Below are 20,054 nucleotides of genomic sequence, written 5' to 3'. Positions count from 1 at the left end.
GACCCGTCTGTGACTGTTCCCACAGTCCAGGTGGGAAACTGAGGCACAGAGACATCGTCTGCCCAGGGAGGGCTCAGCGACTGTCGGTAGAGGAGCCCAGCTTCAGAGTCCTGACGGCTGCCCTCTCCCCGCGCCCAGGGAGCACCAACAAGCCCCGCTCCCAACTCCAGCTCCTCACGGGCACCCGCACCTGTCCTGCAACTTCGGTAAAACGGTAAAACGAAACAAAAATGTGCAATTCTGGGTACGTTCCTGGAGCAGAGCCAGGGCTCAGACAGTCACGGTGGGTTCGGAGCTCCAGCTCCCCAACCATCTCCAGGCCTTGAGTGGCACCGTCAGGCCCCATGCGTGCAGGCCACAAACATGGAATGAGCGCCTACTGTTTGCCCGCCCCGTTTTAGCCACCAAAGAGGACCCTGAATAGGGGGCACATATCTCCGTGACTTCATTTCTGAGATAGAATAAGGCAGGCCGGGGCACAAGTCCATAACACAGGAGGGGACAAGGGCTAGGACAGCTTGGCCAGGTGGGCCTGGAGCCGACGGTGGCGGGAAGTGAAGACGGATCTCAGAAAAGAGCATGTCAGCTAGAGGAAGACACTGTCCCGGGCGGCGTTCATGGCACGGCAGGCAGACGGGCGCTCCCTTCCTGCTTCCTGGGCTGGACATGAAGGCGAGACAAATAACCCAGGCCTACAGGGGTGCTCTAAAGGCTTCCGTACTACCTCTTATTTTGTGGGGAAACTGAGGCTCAGCGTGGAAATCCGGCCCAGCTCCCGCTCCCAAGGAAGAATGAGGCCTGGACCCCGCGACCCCCAGGGGGGCGCCACCGCCCAAGAACACCAAGTCCACCTACTCCTGCCCTCCAGACCATCCCCCATTGCCATGGCAACTGCCTTAAAGGGCCCTTCTGCCCAGCCCAAGGTGGTGAGGTGGACAGCGTTGGGAGTGTCTGGGCCGCGGCTCGAAGCTGCTCAGGGCCTGAGAGTGTGGAGCCGGGCAGACGCTGTGCCTGCCCTCCAGCACCCCGCCAGGGCCTGGCACATGCTCAAAGGCCTGCCTCAAGAGCCACGGCTTCGGTTCAGGACCTCGGAGCTGTCCATGCCCGGGGGCCTGTCTCCTGGCCGCCTCTGCCCCTGCCACTGCCTCCTCCACCCCCACCCCTCCTCCTCCTCCTCCAGCCAGCCAGCCCTGGCCTCCCTGAGTCCCTTTGCTCCTGAGGTCCCACATGCCCGGCCAGCCTCCAGCCCACACGCCCACTCTGTTGGGGCACAGACGCCCAGGGGGGCATCATGGAGCCAGAGGCAAGTGGGGAGGCCAGTGGCCCTACCCTCCCTGCGGGGGGCTCAGGAAGTGAAGTTATGGGAGGGCTGGGAGGCAGGGGGTGTCTTGCAGGAGGCACAGGTGTGGCAGCAGGACAGGACACGGGCAGGGATGGCAGGAGGGAAGGGTAGGGGCTAACTAAGCCTCTCGCACTGAGCTTCCGGGCAGCCGGCCCTGCTCTCCGCCCACTGTTACGGCTCCTAAGGCAGGTGAGTGCAAACAGATGAGAGTTCTGGCCGTCAGCCTCCATGGACATCCCCCACAGGGCAGGTCTCCAACCAGCCTCTGGGCCCTCCTGGGGTGTGGTGGGAGTGGAGAAGCCTGGGGACAAACCTCAGGCCAGGAGTAGCACCAACGTGAGCGAAGTGACCCCTTCTGTGTGTAGGAGCTCACAAGGGAGCTCCCCTGCCCCTGCCTGTCACCAGGGCAGCGCCCCACCCCCACAAAGGACCCCCCCCCAGGTCTTTGGTAGTCCTACCTGAAAGGTTTGGGGGGACGCTTGCTTCCCAAAACGAGGATGGACAGATATCCTTGACATGAGGCAATCAGGCTGACATCTACGGACTGCACTGGTTTCTTGGAGCTTCTCTAACAAAGGGCCGTGAACCTGGTAGCTGAAGACAACGCAGCTTTATTCTCTTACACTTCCAGAGCGCAGAAGTCCAACGGGGTCTCACCCAGCTAAGATTGGCGTTTCGGGGGATCTCACTCCTCCCGGGAGTTCCTGCCCTCTGCTGCCCCATCCCCTTCCACCTTCAGAGCCAGAGGGAAGCATGTCCCCATCCCCCAGCCCCTCCCACCCCCTCCCACCCACTCCCATCTCTGACTCTGGCCCTCAGCCCTGCTCTTTCAAGGACCCCGTGACTCCACCTGGCCCCAGAATAACCCAGCACACTCTCCCTGTCTTCAGGTCAGCTGATTAGCAACCTTAATCCCATCTGCCCCTTCATTTTCTCTTGTGGGGCAAGGGCACATACTCCCAGGGCTGTGGGCTTCCTGGATGAGGGGGCATTACTCCGCTTAGCAGGTGAGTGACTGCCAGGTTCCCATCTGCCCGGAGCACTGCACAGGGGGTCCCCGTGGAGCTTAGCTCCCTGCCCCCACAAAGGGGGGTGTCATTACCCAAAAGATCAGGCCAGGGTGACCTACAGCCTGGGGGCCCGGTCAGGTCCGGACGACACCGAGTCTCCACGTGTCTACCCAGAGGCCAGGGGAGGCCCCAGGCTGCATGAGAGACGCTCAGCTTAAACCACTTCATGGGGGCTCAGATCACCAACGCCCCCGTTCACTCCCCCGGCACCATACCTGGGACGCAGAAAGTGCTCATTCATTTACCAAGTGCCCCCAGGGGGGCACTGAAAAAATCTCGGGCTTTCGAGGGAGACCTCAGGACCCACCTGGGACCCAAGCCTGCCTGCCAGGTGTCGTCCCAGGGCAATCAAGCACCTCGACTGTCAGATGGGGAAGCGAAGAGGGAATCAGAGTAACCACCTGATGGATAAAGGTGCAAACCTGCTTTTACCCTGCTCTGGCGGGGCGACCAGAGGCCAGTCCCTGAGATTCCTGAGCCTCAGTTTCCCTCCCTGCACTGTTGCTTGGCACAGGTGACGCACGATGCTTTTGCTGGGGGCTAAGCTCCACTGTACTCAGTGCTGTGCTGGGCCTTTCCACCCATCAACTGCTAAAGAAATAGGCACACGTGAGCCCCAACCTTTCGGCTTGTAGCGGGTTTAACTGGGTCAGGCTCTCTCCACGAGCTCTACGGACAGCACGTTCATCCCATTTCACAGATGCAGAAACTGACGCCACAGAGGGTCCAGTCATTAGTCACCCAGCTCTTGAGGCTAGTGCGGGCACAGCCAGGACTCACGCCCGGCCGCCGCCGAGTCTGCTCCCAGCCACCGCAGCATGGCACACCGCGGGTGCCCGTGTACCTGCCAAGTGGAGAGCCCTACCTGGAAAGACCCCGATCCGCATCTTTAACTGGCAGCTCAGCACCTCTTCAGAGACCTGTGACCTATGGCCTTGTCCTGGCCCCGGAGGGCTGGGTCTCGTCCTACAGCAAAGGCGCCACCCTGTCCTCCGCAGCCCTGTCCTCTGCAACAACATGGTCACACCTGAGGCCACGCCCATCGGGGGGCACCACCACCCCCGGCCTGAACAGGCGTGCCCCGAGGCGGAGGGGCCCCGCGTGCCCGGGTCACAGTATGGCCAAGGCCATGCGGCCTGCAAGCTGCCCAAGTGGGGTCGGGAGTCGGGCTGCCATCCCCACATTTGTGAAATGAGGCAGCACGCGAATCTGTGTACAAGCAACTCTGTGCTGTGAGAGAACACAGCGCGGGGCTCAGCACACAGATGGTTCCAGCACGGCAGGCGCAGTGAGAGCAGGACGTGCGGCAACGACCAGCTTACGCTCGAGAGAGAAGCGCCCGTGTACTCAACGGCAACCAGCCACGCCCTGAAACGTCTCCGCGTGGCTTGTCCACACACGGTCGCCGCTCACGGCTGCTTAAAAGCTTCCCACGGGCCAGGCACTCCGTCCCTCCCCGCACAGGGAGAGACCCTCACACCTGTCACCATCACAGGTGAGGGGGCTCAGCCGCGGTTCCGCCACGTAGCCCCAGGCTGGCTCCTCTCCCCGGGGCCCCAGCCCTCCACCGGCAGATGTGGGGTCTGAGACCAGAAGGCAGGGGAGGAGCCGAGGTCGAGGACGACAGCTCCTGGAACTGAGGGGCGCCGGCCGGTGCCCCACACAGGATGTCCCTCAGCCCTGAATCCTGGTAAGAACCCGTGAGCCCAGGGCCCCTGAGCACACCCTACAGAAGGAGGAAAGCTGCGGCCTCGCGAGGCTAAAGGAGTCATCCAAGGCCCTGTGATAAGTATGAGCTCATCTGGGGTTCAAAGCCGCCTGAGTGCAAGGTCAAGGCAGGACCTCCGGGAAAGCCTGTCCCTCGGGACCGGCCCCTTGACCGTGTCGGCTGACTCAGATAATATGCACACACATGCCCCACTCTTAGGGGGTCTCTTCCCAGTGCTGCTGCTGTTTCCCGGGGCATGGGGAAGGTGCAAGAGGCAGCTGGGGCCAGAACGCTCGGCGCAGCAGGGTCCCTGCAGCCCTCAGGCCGAGCCTAGGCCCAAGCCTCAGCACCAGAGACCCACAGGCCCCAGCAGCAGGTAGAGAATCGATTTCACAAAAATGGGATCCTCACCTTTTTCTGATGGTGGGGAGCAGAGAGAGGAGGGGAGGGGAGGGAAGGGGAGGGGAGAGAAGGGAAAGGGAGGGGAGGGGAGGTAGGTGGGGGAGCGGAAGCAGCCTCAGGAGGAGCCGGGCACAGCTCCTGCTCCACGAACTCTTACAGTTTCACACGCGCGAAGGGGCTGGCAGACCAGCCCTGGCCCAAAGGCCCCGACAGCCGCTATCCAGCTGGGCCTTCCCAGAAGCAGCAGAGGACGCACAGCCCAGGGGAGCTGGAACCTGGCCAACTCCCAGACCCCGGCGTCTGCCGGCACCCTCCCCATGCTGCCCTGCTCCTGTGGGGGAAACGAGGGGCCCATGGGAGCAGGCAGTCTCCTAGCACCCACGGGGCCCCACCTCCACAGCGCAATGAACACAGACCACGGCGTCCAGACGCCCCACCCCTCCGGAGTGGCCAGAGAGGGCAGTGGCATCCCAGGACCCCAAGGGGAGCTGGGTGGGCAGAAGTGTGGGCTCAGGCCTCGAGGGCCCAGGCGCCCTGAGCAGGACCTCATACAACTTCCGGGGCCCCGGGGCCACAACGCCCAGAGGGACAGCCACATGCGTGCTTCTACTCCCTTCTTTTTGGGAATCGCTGGGCTAACTGTGCCTTTGCCAGCCCAACCCTCCACAGCCCACCTTTCCCTCTCAGGGGGGCTGCCCAGAAACCCCGGACCCGCCAAGTCCCTTAGACTCCTGGGGCCTCGGACCCCCCACCTCAGCAACACCCATCACTCAAGCAGGTGCCTGTTTTCTCTCCTCCCCGAATGCTATGCAGGAGCCCCAGGCGGCCCCCGGCCGACAGAGGAGGGCACTGCCTGTCCCCCTTGTCCACACCCTCCCCCATGGGTCACCCCTGCAGACCACTTCCCCTCGATCAAACAACACAGGGCATGGAGGGAAACGGTCCACTCCCAGGTGGGTTCTGCTGCCTTGGGCCAGGGTCCCCGGCGGGCTGTGGAGTGGAAGGAGCGAACACCAGTTTCCACCCTCGAGGCTGGCCTGGGATGCCGCCCACCTAGAAGCCCCCTGTGCCCTTCCTTAGAAAGGCCAGTGGCTGTACACCACGGCCCGGCCCCTGGACGTGGCCCTTGCAAGGCAGACACACAGTCACCCCCTTATACAGATGAGAACACTGAGGCTCAGCGTCACATTAACCTGTGGCCCTTGGTGTCTGGCACAAATGCCTGGAAGCAAAGGAGCCTCGGCAACGGCCAGGAGGAGGGAAGCGCAGCCCCCTCCATCAGCTGCTCCCCGTGCCCGCCATGCTGGGGGACCCCTGGCACGGGCGCCCCACACACAGCCCAGGCAGCTCCTCCAGCCCCGAAACCCTTCGGACAGAGTCGGAAGACGGGATGGAATGGGGTCGCACACGTGACACCGAGCTGCCCGTCTAGGGGCGCACCGAGGGGTTGTGGACAGGTGCGCAAGGGAAGGCGCCCGGCACGGTCATCACGGCAGACCTCAGGGCGACCAAACCTGACGTCCTCCAGGCCTCCAGCTCAGAAGGGTTCCTCACGGCCTGTGAAGACCCACGGCACACACAGACCGTTCCGACGGCCCTGCGGAGCTGCGGCGCTCTATTTACGTCGTGAAAGCGGATCTGGAGACACGGGAGGGAAAACACCAACGTTACAGGGAAGGCAGGGGTAGAACGAGCCATTTTTGTAGAACAAACAAGCCCGAGAAGCAGGCGGCAGCTGTATGCGTGTCTGGTAAGTGTGGACGGGCCACATCTGGAGTCTGAACCACAGCTGCGGGGGGAGGGGAGCAGGTCTTCCTCCGCACGCTTCTTACTGGTCTGACAAGGACCACGGAGGATCGGTGCCACTGAGGTTTTGGTTTTTAGGGTGAAAACCATCCCTGTGGGGGCAAGTGCGGGCAGCCTGACCTCCCCACCTCCAGCCTTCTCGGAGACGTCCCCACCTGGGGCCGCGGCGGGGCCGGAGCCCGCCCACGACGACCACCTGTGGTGGCGTCCCCCTCACTCCCACTGCCACAGAGCCACAGGGAGCGGGAGTCTTAGGGGCCCGCTCAGCTCGGCCTCTCGATCTCGCTCATGGCCTGGGCGCCTTCGCACAGCCACGTCCGTTCTGAGAACAGCATCGGTAAAGAGAAGGAAGCACACAGCGAAAGCCAGCTCGCGGGGGCGCAGGCACGGGCCTTGCCATTCTGTTCCTGGAGCAGAGACGGCAAAGCTAACCCCTTCACAGAGGGTTGCCAGACCCCGGTGGCCTGACCCCAGAGACGGACGCCCCATGTTCAGCGCCTCTGTCCCTCCCTTTCCTGGCTCATGCCTCCCAGGCGATGCTGTCCCAGACCCCCAGGGGCACTGCCCTTACTTCTTTGCTCTGTGGCCCCAGCAGCAGGACCCTGGAGACTGCCAGGGGGAGGTGAGAGATGCCCCAGAAGCTCTGACGGGCAGGAGGCTTGTGGCTCTGTCCCTGCACAGTGGCGCTGAGCCCACCCCGAGGGCCACTTGCTTACATTCCTTCTCTGTTCCCAAGGGTGTGATTAGTCACGGCCCCCTTGTGCCAGGCCCACAGTGGGCACAGCAGGAACCACACTGGCCCGGACCCTATGGGGTCCACAGTCTGGTGGGACAGGCAGACGTCAAGTGTATGAGCACACTCCGGTCACGCTCTGATGAATGCCGTGGAGGGGACACTGGGGTCCACGGGAGCCCAGAGCAGGGGAGACCTGCCTCAGGCCGGGTGGGAGTGGAGCCAACGCCAACAGCAGCCACTTGTCGTGGGACCTGCCCAGGCTCAGTGGCCAGCCCCCCATCCCCAAGCATTTATTTAATTCCCAGGAGCCCAGGAGGTGCTCCCTGGGTTCCTCTGTCGCAGCGGGCACAGCCCCGCCCACTGACGTCAGCAGCTGATCGGAGGCAGAAGCTGGGGGCAGGACACTGTGTCAGCCCCTCCGCACCCGGCAGTGGCCCGATGGGGAGCCCAGGCTTTCAAGGGGGTCACTGCAAGGCCCCTGTCACCTCCTACTTTTTGCTCAGTGTTCTGAGCAATGCCACATCCAAAAACTACAATGGCCAAACCTCAGTGGCTAGTCGAAATCCACTCACTTGGGCAAACGTAGAAAAACCAACAGCCAACACCAGGCAGTATTAAAAATCACACTACAAAACGGTCTCAAAATAGATCCCAATACACAATTCCCATGGCAACGGCCCCACGCCTGAGGACCGTCTCCGGGGAGTGTGGAGCAGAGGGGACATGGGGCAGGGTGGGCCCCGGTTCTCCAGGACATGGCCTGGAGCAGGACGGAGAGGGTCCAACCCCCCTTCAGGGCCCATGGCTTCTCCAAGGGACCATGTGGAGAAGGACTTGAGGGTCCAGTAACATCCTAGAATGTATGGGCCGCGGGGCCACGGGGAGAAGCAGCCCAGACCCTCTCAGACTCCTCCCCAGGCCTGTCTTCCCAGAGTCACGGGGCAGGAGGCGAGGTGCCAGGCCTTCCAGAGCAGGGGAGCTGGGGAGTAGCCAGCCCGGGCAGCTGGGGGGTCCAGGAGCATGACGAGACAAAGGCAGAGATGTCAACAGGTTCAAGCCGCGCACCACGGACAGCGCCCCACCGGCCCCACTTTAGAATGGGGTGTGGGGGCAGAGAATGACAGGGAGGACGCTCTGGGACCTTGGGTCCAGCGACCTGACTCCCCTATGAGTGGCCAAACCAACACCCAGAAAACTGGCTCCAAACCGTGCCCGGCGGTGACGGGGGCAACCTGGGGGAACGGGGGGTGCAGAGGGGCAGGAGGGAGGCCTGAAGAGCTCGGGCCTCTCTCGGGGGTGACGCGCAGGTGCTACCACCGGCCGGGGCGGGGGCATTGCAGGATCTGTGAAAATGCTAACACCCATGGATCGCACACTTGGGAAGAAGGAGCTGGAATGGAGGACACACGAACTACTTCCCAACGAAGCCGGGACAAAGAGGAAGGCCTGGCCGGGCCTGTGCCAGCAGTCACAACGGGACACCCCACCCTAGCGGCACCAGGCAGGGGACAGGGGAGCAGTGGGGACCCTGTGCATTCCGCCTATCACCTCTGCAGTCAGCGTGTCCGTTAAAGATCCTGATGGGCTGACCTGGTAAGTACCATCAGCCCATTTCACAGATGGGGACAATCAGGTTCGGAAAGCTTCAAGAGCTCGCCAGGGATGCACAAGTGGCAAACACCAGCCTGGAAAGAGGATGCATATATACGCACGTGAGCAAAGTGTCAGTTATAAGTATTTCGGAGAACCGGTTAAGTGCCTTGGCAGGTTGCAAAAATGCCACCCAAGACATGGCCCGGCCTCCCTTTGCTTCTGCTGCAGCAGACACGGCGGGGGGAGGGGGGGGTTCAGTGCCCAACAGAGAGGAAAGAACTCACCCCAACATCACACTGAGCACACACCCACCCCCTGGGCCAGCCCCCCACCAAGGCTACGCTCGGGGCCCCTTCCTTCCAGAGCCAGACCCAGCTGCTCCCACCCAAGGAGCTCTGCTGCCCAGCAGCTCTGGGCTTGCCCCTCTCTCTGGGCTCGTTGGGCTCGAGACCACAGCAGCAGGCCAGAGAGAGAGAAGCCCCCAGTCCAAATCCCACAGCCGGCCCTTCTAGGGGGCTGCTCTGGACTGAATGTTTCTGTCCCCCCGAAATTCATACTGAATCTGGAAACCTAACCCCAATGGGAGGGCATTTGGAGGTAATGTGGTGTAGATTCGATCATGAGGGCAGGGCCCCGTAACAGGAATAGTGAGTGTCCTTAGGGGAAGGAAGGAAGCAGAGCGCTCTCTGACAGCAGAAGGTGGCCGCCTACAAGCCAGGAACGGGGCCCCACCCAGCCATGGCCCTGGTAGCAAACGTCCCAGCCTCCAGAGCTGTGAGAAATAAATCTGTGTTCTCTAAGCCACCGATCTGTGGCATTTTATTACGGCCACCTGAACTGACCAAGACAGGGCACGGGCCAGACTGATGGCGGGGTCCCCAGTACCATCCGTCTCTGAGGCAGGGGCCTAGCATGCCCAGTTCACAGAGGAGGAACCTGAGGTTCTTTCTCCTACCTGGGGACATAGCAACAGAGGGAGGAGCCAGGACTGGGAGCCCCAGACCCCACAAGCCTGGCTCTGCCCAGAACACCTGGGCCATCCTCACCTGGCCAGACAGCGCCCCCCTTCTGCCCGGGCTCTGCCTCGGGCCCTCCCTCCTCCTCGGCTGACATCTCTATGGGAACGAACAGCACCAACGCCGCCGGGGTCACCCGAGCTCAAACTCCCGTTGGCCCTGAGCAAAGGCAGCAAACCGGGGCTCCAGCCCCAGGCAGAGCCGGCCGAGGCCGGCACGTACAGCCCGTGCTTCTCGGAAAGCCGCTCCCGAGGGCCACGTCCCCTGGCAGGGCAGCCCAGGGACACGGCAGTTCCTCTCCCTAGAGCTTCCCCCACACTGGGTCCCCGCCCCCGACGTCCTCACAGCCTTGCTGAAATAAAGCCGTGTGGGGTTCTAGAAATAGCACTGGCCGTCGAGTCAGACACACCAGGATTCAAATCCGGGCCCCACGCTATTTGGCTGTGTGAGCTGCAGGAAAATTACTTCATCTCCCGGAGCCCGGCTGTCCACCAGCCCCGAAAGAGCAGAGGTGGAAGGACTGAGTGAGGTAAGCTCGCCCCTGGGAAGGCCCTGCCGGGGGGCACGGGCGGTCCCTGAACTGGAAACAAAGGCCACTCAGGGTCTCAAGGATGGGGGGCCCGGGGAGGATAGTAAGGAGACATCGTAAAGCCTTCCCGCACTCTCTTCCACACCTCCCATCCCCCGGGCACCTTGTGCCCCCAAAATGAGCTGGGCCCGCTCAGCTCTTGCCCAGGCTGACCGCTCCCCGCTTCCAGCCACCTTCCACAGCCTGAGCCAAACTAAGCTTCTCCCAGGAGCCTCTGCAGCAGACCCCGCTGGGCTCGCCAAACCTTGCAAACCTCGGCTCCCTCCTGGGCTCGCAGCTAGCCTACGTGTGCCAGACTCCTTTGCAGTGAGGCAGGACCACGTGACCACGTGCCAACCCCTGGGACGGGAGGGGACGAGACACAGCGATTCCAGATCCGTCCCATGAACAAGCCCTGCCCATGCCTCCAGACTCTTTTCCCACCGGTTAGCTGAACAGAGGGGCCACGGGGGACCTGAGGACAGCAGAGCCACAAGCTGGACGGAGCCTGGGGCCCTGCGGGACCTAGCGGAGCCGAGCCTCTAGCCCGCATTCTCGAGAGCAAAAGAAACTTGGACTGTGCCAAGGCACGGACCTCCGGGGTCGTTCGTTACAGCAGCGAGACCACGCGGACGAGTCCACGTCCCTGACCGCTCTCCCACCTCCTATTGGTCTCCCGACCAGCATCAGCCAGGTCTCGTCTCTCTCCGCCCTGTCCTGTGAGCCGTCTGAGAACCGAGACCTACGACTTCTCCTTTCTGTTCCTAGCCGGGGCTGTGCACCGCGGGCACTCATAACTCGTGCCCGACGAAGGCGCGGAGATTCCTCGGAGCTGGGCCACCAGAGCTGGGAGGTGTGTCCCCAGTGCGTCTCCAGCCTTCGCTCGCCATGACAGCGAGCGATGAGCACATGTTAGCCACGCGCCGGGCGCCGTGCACAGCTCCTCCCAAGGATGGGTTCGCTTTTCCCTTCACCAAAGGAGGCTCGCACCTCCACAGTCCAAGGAGGCAGGCCATGAAGGCAGGAGAAGGCCCAGGCTGTGGGGCTCAGGGACACACACGCTTCCCTGGGAAGCCGTCCAGCGTGGGCTTGTCCCCGGGCAGCCCCGCTTCCTGCTGAGGACACACATTCAAGCCATCATGGGCCCGCCCAGGTGTCGACTGTCTGCAGAGTTGTCTTTTTTTTCTTTTCCCCTAAGATTTTTTTATTTATTTAACAGACAGAGATCACAAGGAGGCAGAGAGACAGGCGGGGGGGGGGGGGAGCAGGCTTCCCGCTGAGCAGAGAGCCCGATGTGGGGCTCAATCCCAGGACCCTGAGATCATGACCTGAGACGAAGGCAGAGGCCTAACCCAATGAGCCACCCAGGCGCCCCCACAGAGCCGTCTTCATGAGCTGCTCAGCCCCAGCTCGGTTGAGAGCTAGTCCCGGGAACTCAGGGCAAGGAAAGGAAGTGGGAACCAGTGCTGCCCCCCAAACCAGCTGGGTGTGAGTCCCACCGAGGAGTGAACGGTGGACGCTCATGTCTGGGTCTCCCCGTCCGGGAGCTCCAGCGGGGGTTGAGAGTACGGACCCCAGACTGGGGGCTTGGAGACCAAACCAGACTGGGCCTGGCCTCTGCACATAAGATGCCTCATAGACACTGCGGTCCCCTGCAAGACGGGCACCCTGTCAGCTGTGGTGCTCACCAACGTCCAAACACCATGTTGCTAGAACGCAAAAGCTCTCTGTGGCGGCTGGTAATCACCGTCCCCTGCTTGTCACCACCTGGCCGCCCGGCCCTCACATCTGCCAGCCAGGTGGATGGCGGCCCCCGCGTCCTGCCGCAGCTGTGCCTTGCCCCCCGTCACATGATTCCGCAGTCACCTCTGGGTGCACAAAGCCTCCGGCGGCCAATGGGAAAACTGAGGCCGAGACACAGAGTCACACCAAGGAGAAGGGGGCCTGCCTGACCCCAAGGCCTGTGGCTCTTTCCACAACGCTTGTCCTGTGGGCTGGGCTGACCCCGAATGTCAAGATGTGCTCTTCACCGGCCCGCCGCGGCTGGTGTCCTGTGCAAACCCCAAAAAGCAGCTCAAGGCCAAGTGAGAGACTAATTTCTCAAATGACCAAGCACGCTGGAAGGTGACAGTGGACTGGACCCCTTCACAAAGAAGAAGAGAACACCAGGGGCTCCCAAGCCTCTGTGGTGAGGGCAGGACCGGCAGCCCAGCCCCCCAGGGCCCACGCCAATCACCCCACGCCCCCCGCGCCTGCACACCGCCGGCCTCCGAAGTGCCACCTGCCTTCCCCAGCACCTCAGGGTGGAATCAAGACCCCTCCCGTGGCATGGGTCACCCTCCTTCAGGGTAAAAGGCTCCAGGATAAGTCAGAGAGGTCTTTCCTGGTACTCTGGCCCTTTGCCCTCAGGTTCAGGCATTGAACCCACCCTGTTCTGTGGCCCAAGAGCACCGAGGTCACTGTCCCTCGGGGACCACTGCCCTGTGTTTACCCGCACTCTCACAACGCCCTGCTCCAGGTCACTTCAAAGGGCATCCGGACCTCTGCTCGGGGCCACCCTCTCTGTTCTTGCTGCCAGGCCTGCAGCCAGACGCAGGGACGTCCCGGCTCTACTGGGGGAGGCTCCTGGGAACCCGGTCCTCGTGCCCCTGGGCCGTCCTCAGGGCTGAGGTTCTGAAGCCAGGTCCCTGGCTCTGCTGTGTGGCCAGGTCTGACGGCTGCAGACTCTGCTCCCTTTGAGGGCCTGAGGCTGGGGGCTGCTGGCCAGGGCCCGATAAGCTGGCCCCTGACCCCACAGGGCCAGGCTGGGCCATCGCCGGGCCCTTGCCAACATACAGGCTCCCACTTTCAGACCAAGGGCCTTGCTCTCGGACATGACAACGAGCGGCCTCTCCCCCCAGAGTTCACGTGGGCCGAAAAGCTGCACCATCCCCTCCCCAGGCCAGCGAGACCCAGTGCCGACCTCCACGCGGTGGCCGAGACCAGGCAGTCAATACCAAGGGCCCAGAGAGTACCCTGCTGGGTGTGCAGGTTTGGTTTTAAGCACATTTCAGAGTAATTAGCATCTGATCAGGGGCTGCATGTAGATCGTCCCCCAGATACCGCACCCCTCTTCCTCACTACAGGAACCCTAGTTTTGTTTGAATGGCCATGGGCCCACCTAGAAATACCAGGGGTGGTCACGGGACCCTGATCTGGCCAGTGACAGTGGCCATCCCTGGGGGCAGGGTGAGGGACAACCGAAAAGTGGCGCTCACTAAAGATGGGGGCAGAGAAGGCAGAGGGGCTGGGACCCTGATGACCGCCCGAGAACCTGTCCTAGCCAGGCCTGCTGAAACCCTAACCTAACCTTCTGGGAAAAATCCCAAACTGTTAGACCCACTGGGGTCAGACTTTTCTTACATCAACATAATCTTTACTGACGCAGGTAGTAAACCGTCAATCCTGAACATTGGGTCTGGGTGTGGACATCCCGGGTGACCCGGAGGGGTGAGCTGCGGACCAGCAGCTGTCCCTGAGACCCTACCGCATGCCACCCTGGGGGTCCCACTTTGCAGAGGACATGCTGCTCACAGAGGTCAATGAGCTCACTCAAGGCCACACAGCCTGTGAGAACAAAGGCAGGGATTCGAACCAGGTCTTTTCAGACATTCGGAGGTTCCCCTCCCGGCAGGGGAGAAATCGGGGAAGGGGAGCAGCGGCACGGCCCGGGGCAGAGCAGGAGCATGTGCATCCGCTCATGAATGAAGAAGCCCTTACGAAGCCCTATTCCATGTCATGGACACTGAGTGAGGGCACGGGCACGAGAAGGAAGCCAGGACGACAGCCCACGACCGGGGGCCCTCGCCTCTGTTCTGACCCCGCAGCCTCTCCTTAGCCGGGGGCTCTTTCTCAACTTGTACCCCGCCCCGTGTCCCAGGCACGGCGAGCCAGGCCCGTGGGCCAGACTCCATGCCATCATCACGCCATGGTGACCCCTCCCCTGAGCCACCTGGCCCCACCCTGTGCCTGCGGGGACTTGGGGAGTTGTCCCTGCGGCCAGCCGGTGCTGGCACCTTCTCTTCCTGCTGGCACGGCCTCCGCCCAGCGCAAGCCAAGTGTGGGCTCCTGGCTCCGCCTTGGCCGGCAGCAGCAGCAGAAGTGGGGGGACCGGAAGTTCCGGGCCTGGTCCTTGGGGCGGGGTGGGGGTGTGCACGGGGCGCAGGGAAGGACCCGGCTCCAGGAAGGAGCCTTCACCGGGGCCACAGAGGCCGGCTGCCCTACCCCAATCTTCCGCCTCTCTCCCCCTGAGGCATCACAGTGAGGGCCACACTGAGGGCCACTCCCCGGAAGGAGCAGGAGGCCGCGCCTGAGGCCAGCGGGGTCCTGCACACCTCCAGAGGGGCCGAGGCTGGCCAGCACCGACCAGGGGCCACTTGAGGGACAGCCCAGGGCGGGAAGTGGGGCGGGAGGTGAGCGGACGAGGCCAAGGCCGTGCTGCCCCGTGACTTCAGTCTCCCGGTCCGCCTTCCTCCCTCCCCACGGCCACCACCCTGCGAAGACTTCATCTGTGCTGTCTGGAAGGAGGGCTGAAGGATGTGGTCCCTGCCACTGTCCCCACCTCCCCACCGGGCCCCGCACCACCTCTCCCCTGCAGCCAGGGCTCCCCGCCAGGGACAACCTGCCCCGCATCCCAGCCGCTGTGGGTTACGGAGGGAGGACACGTCCTGGGCGAAGGGAGCGCCCGCCGCCTGCTAGCCCCGCCGCCCGTGCTCCCTCTAGGCACCCCCTGCCAGCCCTCTGAGGCTGCGACTCCGGCGAGCCCCAGGCCACAGCAGACACAGCGAGGACACGGGTTCCCTGCCGCATCTGGGGCCACCCTGCGGAGGATGGCAGAGCCCGCCGGTCTCAGTCTCTGGCTCCAGAGCTGAGGTCCAGCCCAGGGCTCCCCCAGCCTCACCCCTGCCTTCACTAGGGCTCAGGGCACACCCGAGCCCAATCAGAACTCAGCCCCATCGCCGGCTCCCCCTTCCCCCGCCCATCCCACACCTGCAGACTCTCCAACAAGGGCGTCCCCGGACACGCGCCTCACATCTGCGCGTCGCACGATCCCCTCGTGTCTGCACGCACCTTGGTTCACCACATGCCGGGTGCCAGGCCCTGAACCCTCGCCGAGTCTGCTGTACCCAGCCCACCAGCGGACGCCGCGTTTACAGACCAGGCGAGGTTTCCCAGTGGAGAGAGGCAGGCCAGGCCGGACGTGCCCCCAGCAGAGTGTGCGCCTGCAGCGGCTCTGACCCCGGGGCACGCTCCCCCTCGCATGGGCCGCTCCACACAGGTGCACCGAGCGGAAGGACCGGCCCAGGGGCCTGCGGAGATGCCCGGCAGAGGGACCAACCGGCGCAGAGAGGGGAGGCAGGAGCACAGATCTCCCTGAAGGAGCCGGCTCCGGGTGAAGGCGAGTGGCGGACGGCACAGAGGGAGTCTGCACATCTCAGAAGTCCGCTCTTGACCATGCAGACTGCCCGGAGCCCCTGCGGGGGTTGGGAGCTGGGACAGGGGCTGCCCGCGGGGGGAGGCTCGCCGTGGCCCCAGGGCTGAGGACGGCCCTGCAGCGTGAAGGCTGGGCGCTCCCTCTGCCAGAAAGGGGGAGAGTCCAGAATCTTACCCAGCAGGGCTGGCAGGGGGTCAGCCCCAGCTCAAGGGGTGGGGACTGACCACCCAGAGTGGAGAGGTCGCCGACCTGGAGTCCGGAGTGAGGACCTGTCCCGGAAGCATCCCTGGGGAGCAGTACGGAGCTCACCAGCAGGTGGCCCGGCCCGGAGGTCGGCGAGCGGGGTGTGCACCAGCTGGAAAAGTGGCCCTGCCCCCAGTGGGAAGAGGGCTCCCTTCCCAAGCTCCTGGCAGCCCCACAGACACCACGCCAGGCCCTGCAGGTACCCGGGGATTTGGCAGAAAAGCAGCAAAGTCAGAGGCAGCTCCGAGTGAGCAGAGAGGCCAAGGGGTACAGGGAGAACCCTGATCCCACAGAAAGTGAGACTGCCCCCCCAACAACCCACCACGCCATGCGAACACCCGCCACTCAGCTGTTGTTTTTCAAGAATTTGCTTTTCTGAAAGGCGTGGAGAATATTCTAGAACAATTAAATATAGCTTCTGTGGAAGCTGTTCCATTTACATGCCTATGTGCATTCGACAAACATCCTCTGAGGGTCTGCTCGGGGCCAGAGTCTGATGGACCAGTGCCTCGGCCACAGTGGGGTGAAAACAGCCCTTCCAGGCTCGGGACGGGCTGAGCCGCACACTGGGTGACAGGTGTCAAGCAGGCAGGGGGCCTTGGGGCTGCAGGACACACAGGAAGGGCACCTAATCAGCCAGAGAGGGCTTCATGGAGGAAGGGGCGTTAGTGCTTGGTAACTCGGTCTGCAGGGCACAGGGGTCACGCAGCACAGGGCTGAGTAGCCGGCAAGAGCTCAGACTTCCAGAGCCCTGAGAAGACATGCCACCTGCTGTGGCTGCTGGGAGCCTTCACTGGCTTTTCAGCAAGGGAGTGACTCGATCTGATTTGATGGCCAGTGGCCAGGGCAATGCACATCAGCACAGGCCTTGAGCCATCTCAGAAATGCATGCCCGGGGAGAAGGCCAGCAGGGAACATGGCCTCGGTGCCGTGTTGCGTAACGCCCAGTGGCCCCCGCCAGCCAGCCCTTTAACAACAAATGCTTAGGTCATCCCCAGAGGAAGCCAAAAATTAGAGGGTTCCTCTCCATGCCCAGAAAGGACCCAGACTGGGCTGGAAAACAAAACCCTAAGGAAAAAACCCAGAACACCTCGAATGGCCAGGTCTCCCGGGTGTGGTGGGGGAGGGTGGGTTTCAGCCAGGGGCATTGGGGGCTGGGGCAGGGGTCTCCGACTGGGCTCTTCTAAAACACATGACGGCAAGGTCCTGGCTGGTGGCCAACAGCCCCCTGACAGGAAAGAAGGAGAGAAAACTGTCCCAGCATCCTGAACACCCCCTCCTTGCAAGGTCGCCCCTGGGTCCGGGAAGAAATGCTTCTGACATGGAGAACGATGTCCCGCCAGTGACCGAGTCCCGCGGCAGAGGGCGGAGAGCCGGTGTCTGGAAACCGGGCAGCTCCCTCCCGCTCATCCCGACAGCCCTGCCCTTCTCACTCGGGGCAGTGGGGTCTCCCTGTGAAAGCGTTTCCCATTTCAGCCCCATCTTCTCTGCTGATTCCTCCAACAAGGGTTTCTTGAGGAACCCCGGGATGTCAAATAAAGCCACCGGATCCCATGTCTGCAGCAGCCGGAGACCCAGAACCAACCCAGACTGCAGGCTCCCTTCCCACACCAGGAAAGAAAGCTCACACAGGGGACAGCAGATCGCCCTGCGGGCTTGCCGCTGACCAGGAGACACCAGGTCACCTATCCCTATCAGGACGTGCAGCCACCGGCCATGGCTGAGGGCGCAGAGGGTTGGCCCTGCCACGGCGGGTGTGGGCGCAGAATCTTGCAGAGCCTCCGAACAGGAGGCCAGGAGGTCCCTTCCACCCAGGGATCCAGGCTCCACTTCCCCTGGGGCCTGGAGGCAGGTGTGAGATGGGGCACAAGGCCTCACCCCGCTCATGGTCCATGTGTGGCCCTGAGACCCACCCTGGCCGATGAGTAGAAGCAGAAGTTGCTGGGGGCCTCCAGGATAATGTGCTCAGAGAGCAACCTCAGCAGTCACAGGCCTTCTGCCCATTGTCCCATCCTTCTTCAACCGCTTGGAACAGACACGAGGCCACCAGCATGACCACACGTGACAGAAGGAAGATGGAGAGGGAAATCACAGGAGCCTGGGCACCCATGGCCCCAGAAAGCGGACCCCGGGGACCAGCACAGCCGCTCGCTGGACAGTCCAGCCAGACATCCCCGGGCACTCACACCGTCCGGGGGCCTCCAGCCCGGCCGCGCCTCGGCAGGGCCCCTCTGGATGCTCCCAACCCCAGCGCCTCACTGGGCCAGCCCTCAGGGAAGGCACGAGAACACACTCTTCTGCAACTTTGTGTCCAGCGTCTGACAGGCTCTCCTTCTGTCCTTCTCCTCCGAAGCCCCAAACACATACGAGCTTCTCTCAGAGCCGCGGTGAGGGTTACTGCGTACAAATCTCATGCACACACACCAGACTTCTGACCTTGCTTTATACCTTATCTTTATGCCTTTTGTTATAAGCCATGCCTCAATCTTCCTGAAGAGAAAGTATCAAGTAGAAGTTAAAAACACAGACATCTATGTCACAAATGTTAAGAAAAGCCATCAGGCATGGACGTAAGCTCAGGATAAGGAAGAACGTACAGTAAGAAGTATCAAAAACGATAAAGAAAGCTTGCTTTGTAAAGCTTCTCCACCAAGAAGAAACAGCAAACACGAACCTTCCTACATCTAAGCTTCGAAATCCATGAAACTAAAATTCCAGAAACACAAGGGGACGTGGGCAAACCCCAAAGGCCAAGGGCTGAAGGAGACACTGACAGACGTCCCTCCAGAATTATGGAGCCCTCCATAATGATGGTAATCAAGTATCCATAAACCTGGGCGCAGGGTGGACGCCAGTGGGGCCTGGCCGTGGAAGTGAGGGCACAAGGGGACCACGTGGAGCTCTGATGGTGCTGGGGCCGTGGGGACCAGCCTGGAGCACAGGCGCCACTCTGGGCATGAAGGGCCACAAAATAGTGATCGTTTAAAACCCTCTGCGTGCGTCATCCAACCTGCACACAGGCTGACTTAGCCAGCGTTCGCTCGTTTTCTACCCCTGAAAAGGATCTGAATAACATAATAAGCAAGTCTGATTTTTTTTTTTTTTTTTGGTTTAGGGAGAACTGTATGCACACTGGGGAGATAGATGTTCTTTTCCAAAGCCCATGGAGCTTTACCAAAAGTAATCCTTTTATTCCAAGGAAGAAGTCCAGTAAATTTTAAAATGTAGAAGCTGTACATCAGAAATGCATCCCCAGATAGTGAATGTCCGAAGATCATGAGCTCTTTTAAATGTGTGACCACAACAGCTCACTTCGACATCCTGACAACCTTGATGGCTGCAGCTATGGTCATTGCCACTACTATGCTCATTTTACAGGTGGCAAAAGCCAAGGCACAGAGAGGTTGCATTTCACACCCAAGGTCACACAGCTAGTAAATGGCCACGGCAGGTATAACAGCTAGGCAATCTGGCCACAAAGCTCACAGTCTGTAATAGCTATGCTGACAAAAATGTGCGTCCATCAAAGTGCACAATATTAAAATAGCACACTTCAACTAATTCTTGGATTAAAGAAAAAAAATACGCTCTCTGGTGAATTCTTTACAAATAAGTGCCCATAACAGATCGATGGGAGACAGCCATGGCAGCACAAAGAGGAACATGTGTAGCCTTTAATGCATTTACTTAAAAAAAAAAAAAAAGGCAGCTTAGTAATGCTCGGTGCTTGAAGATGAGGAAAGAGAATCCTACCTCAAAAAGCTAAAATAGGTGTTTCACAATGCAGCCGCAACAACGAGGAAGACAGACAACCTAAGTAACAACTAAAAACAACAGCTGGCTCTTTTAAAAGATCAATATATGTCGGCAACTAATTCCAAATATTTTCAGGCAATGTACGGGCCAAAGAAAGTTTGTGAGCAGGCCAGGGCTGGCGTGAGACCCAAGGAAGTGCTGCATCCTCTTCTGCACAGCAAGCTGCTGGCAGCCGCCACCTCCCGGGAGCGGGGCCGAGGGGCTGGACCTGACCAGGCACCGCCACTCCTACCCTGTGTTCTGTTCAAGTGTTTGGAGTTTTCACTGTGCATATTTTCAAA

At 61.5% G+C, this 20,054-nt stretch overlaps 1 protein-coding gene across 1 annotated transcript in view; it reads right to left on the bottom strand.

Moving 5' to 3' along the window:
- Positions 1–20,054, bottom strand: part of KCNK9 (potassium two pore domain channel subfamily K member 9) — a 74,887-nt gene that overhangs the window by 39,908 nt on the left and 14,925 nt on the right. The window lies entirely within an intron of this gene.

The sequence above is a fragment of the Neovison vison genome, chromosome 4 (genome assembly GCF_020171115.1).
Source record: "Neovison vison isolate M4711 chromosome 4, ASM_NN_V1, whole genome shotgun sequence".
In the NCBI taxonomy this organism is placed as follows: domain Eukaryota; kingdom Metazoa; phylum Chordata; class Mammalia; order Carnivora; family Mustelidae; genus Neogale; species Neogale vison.
The sequence above is the reverse complement of the archived record's forward strand: the minus strand, read 5'-3'. Positions and strand labels throughout refer to the sequence as shown.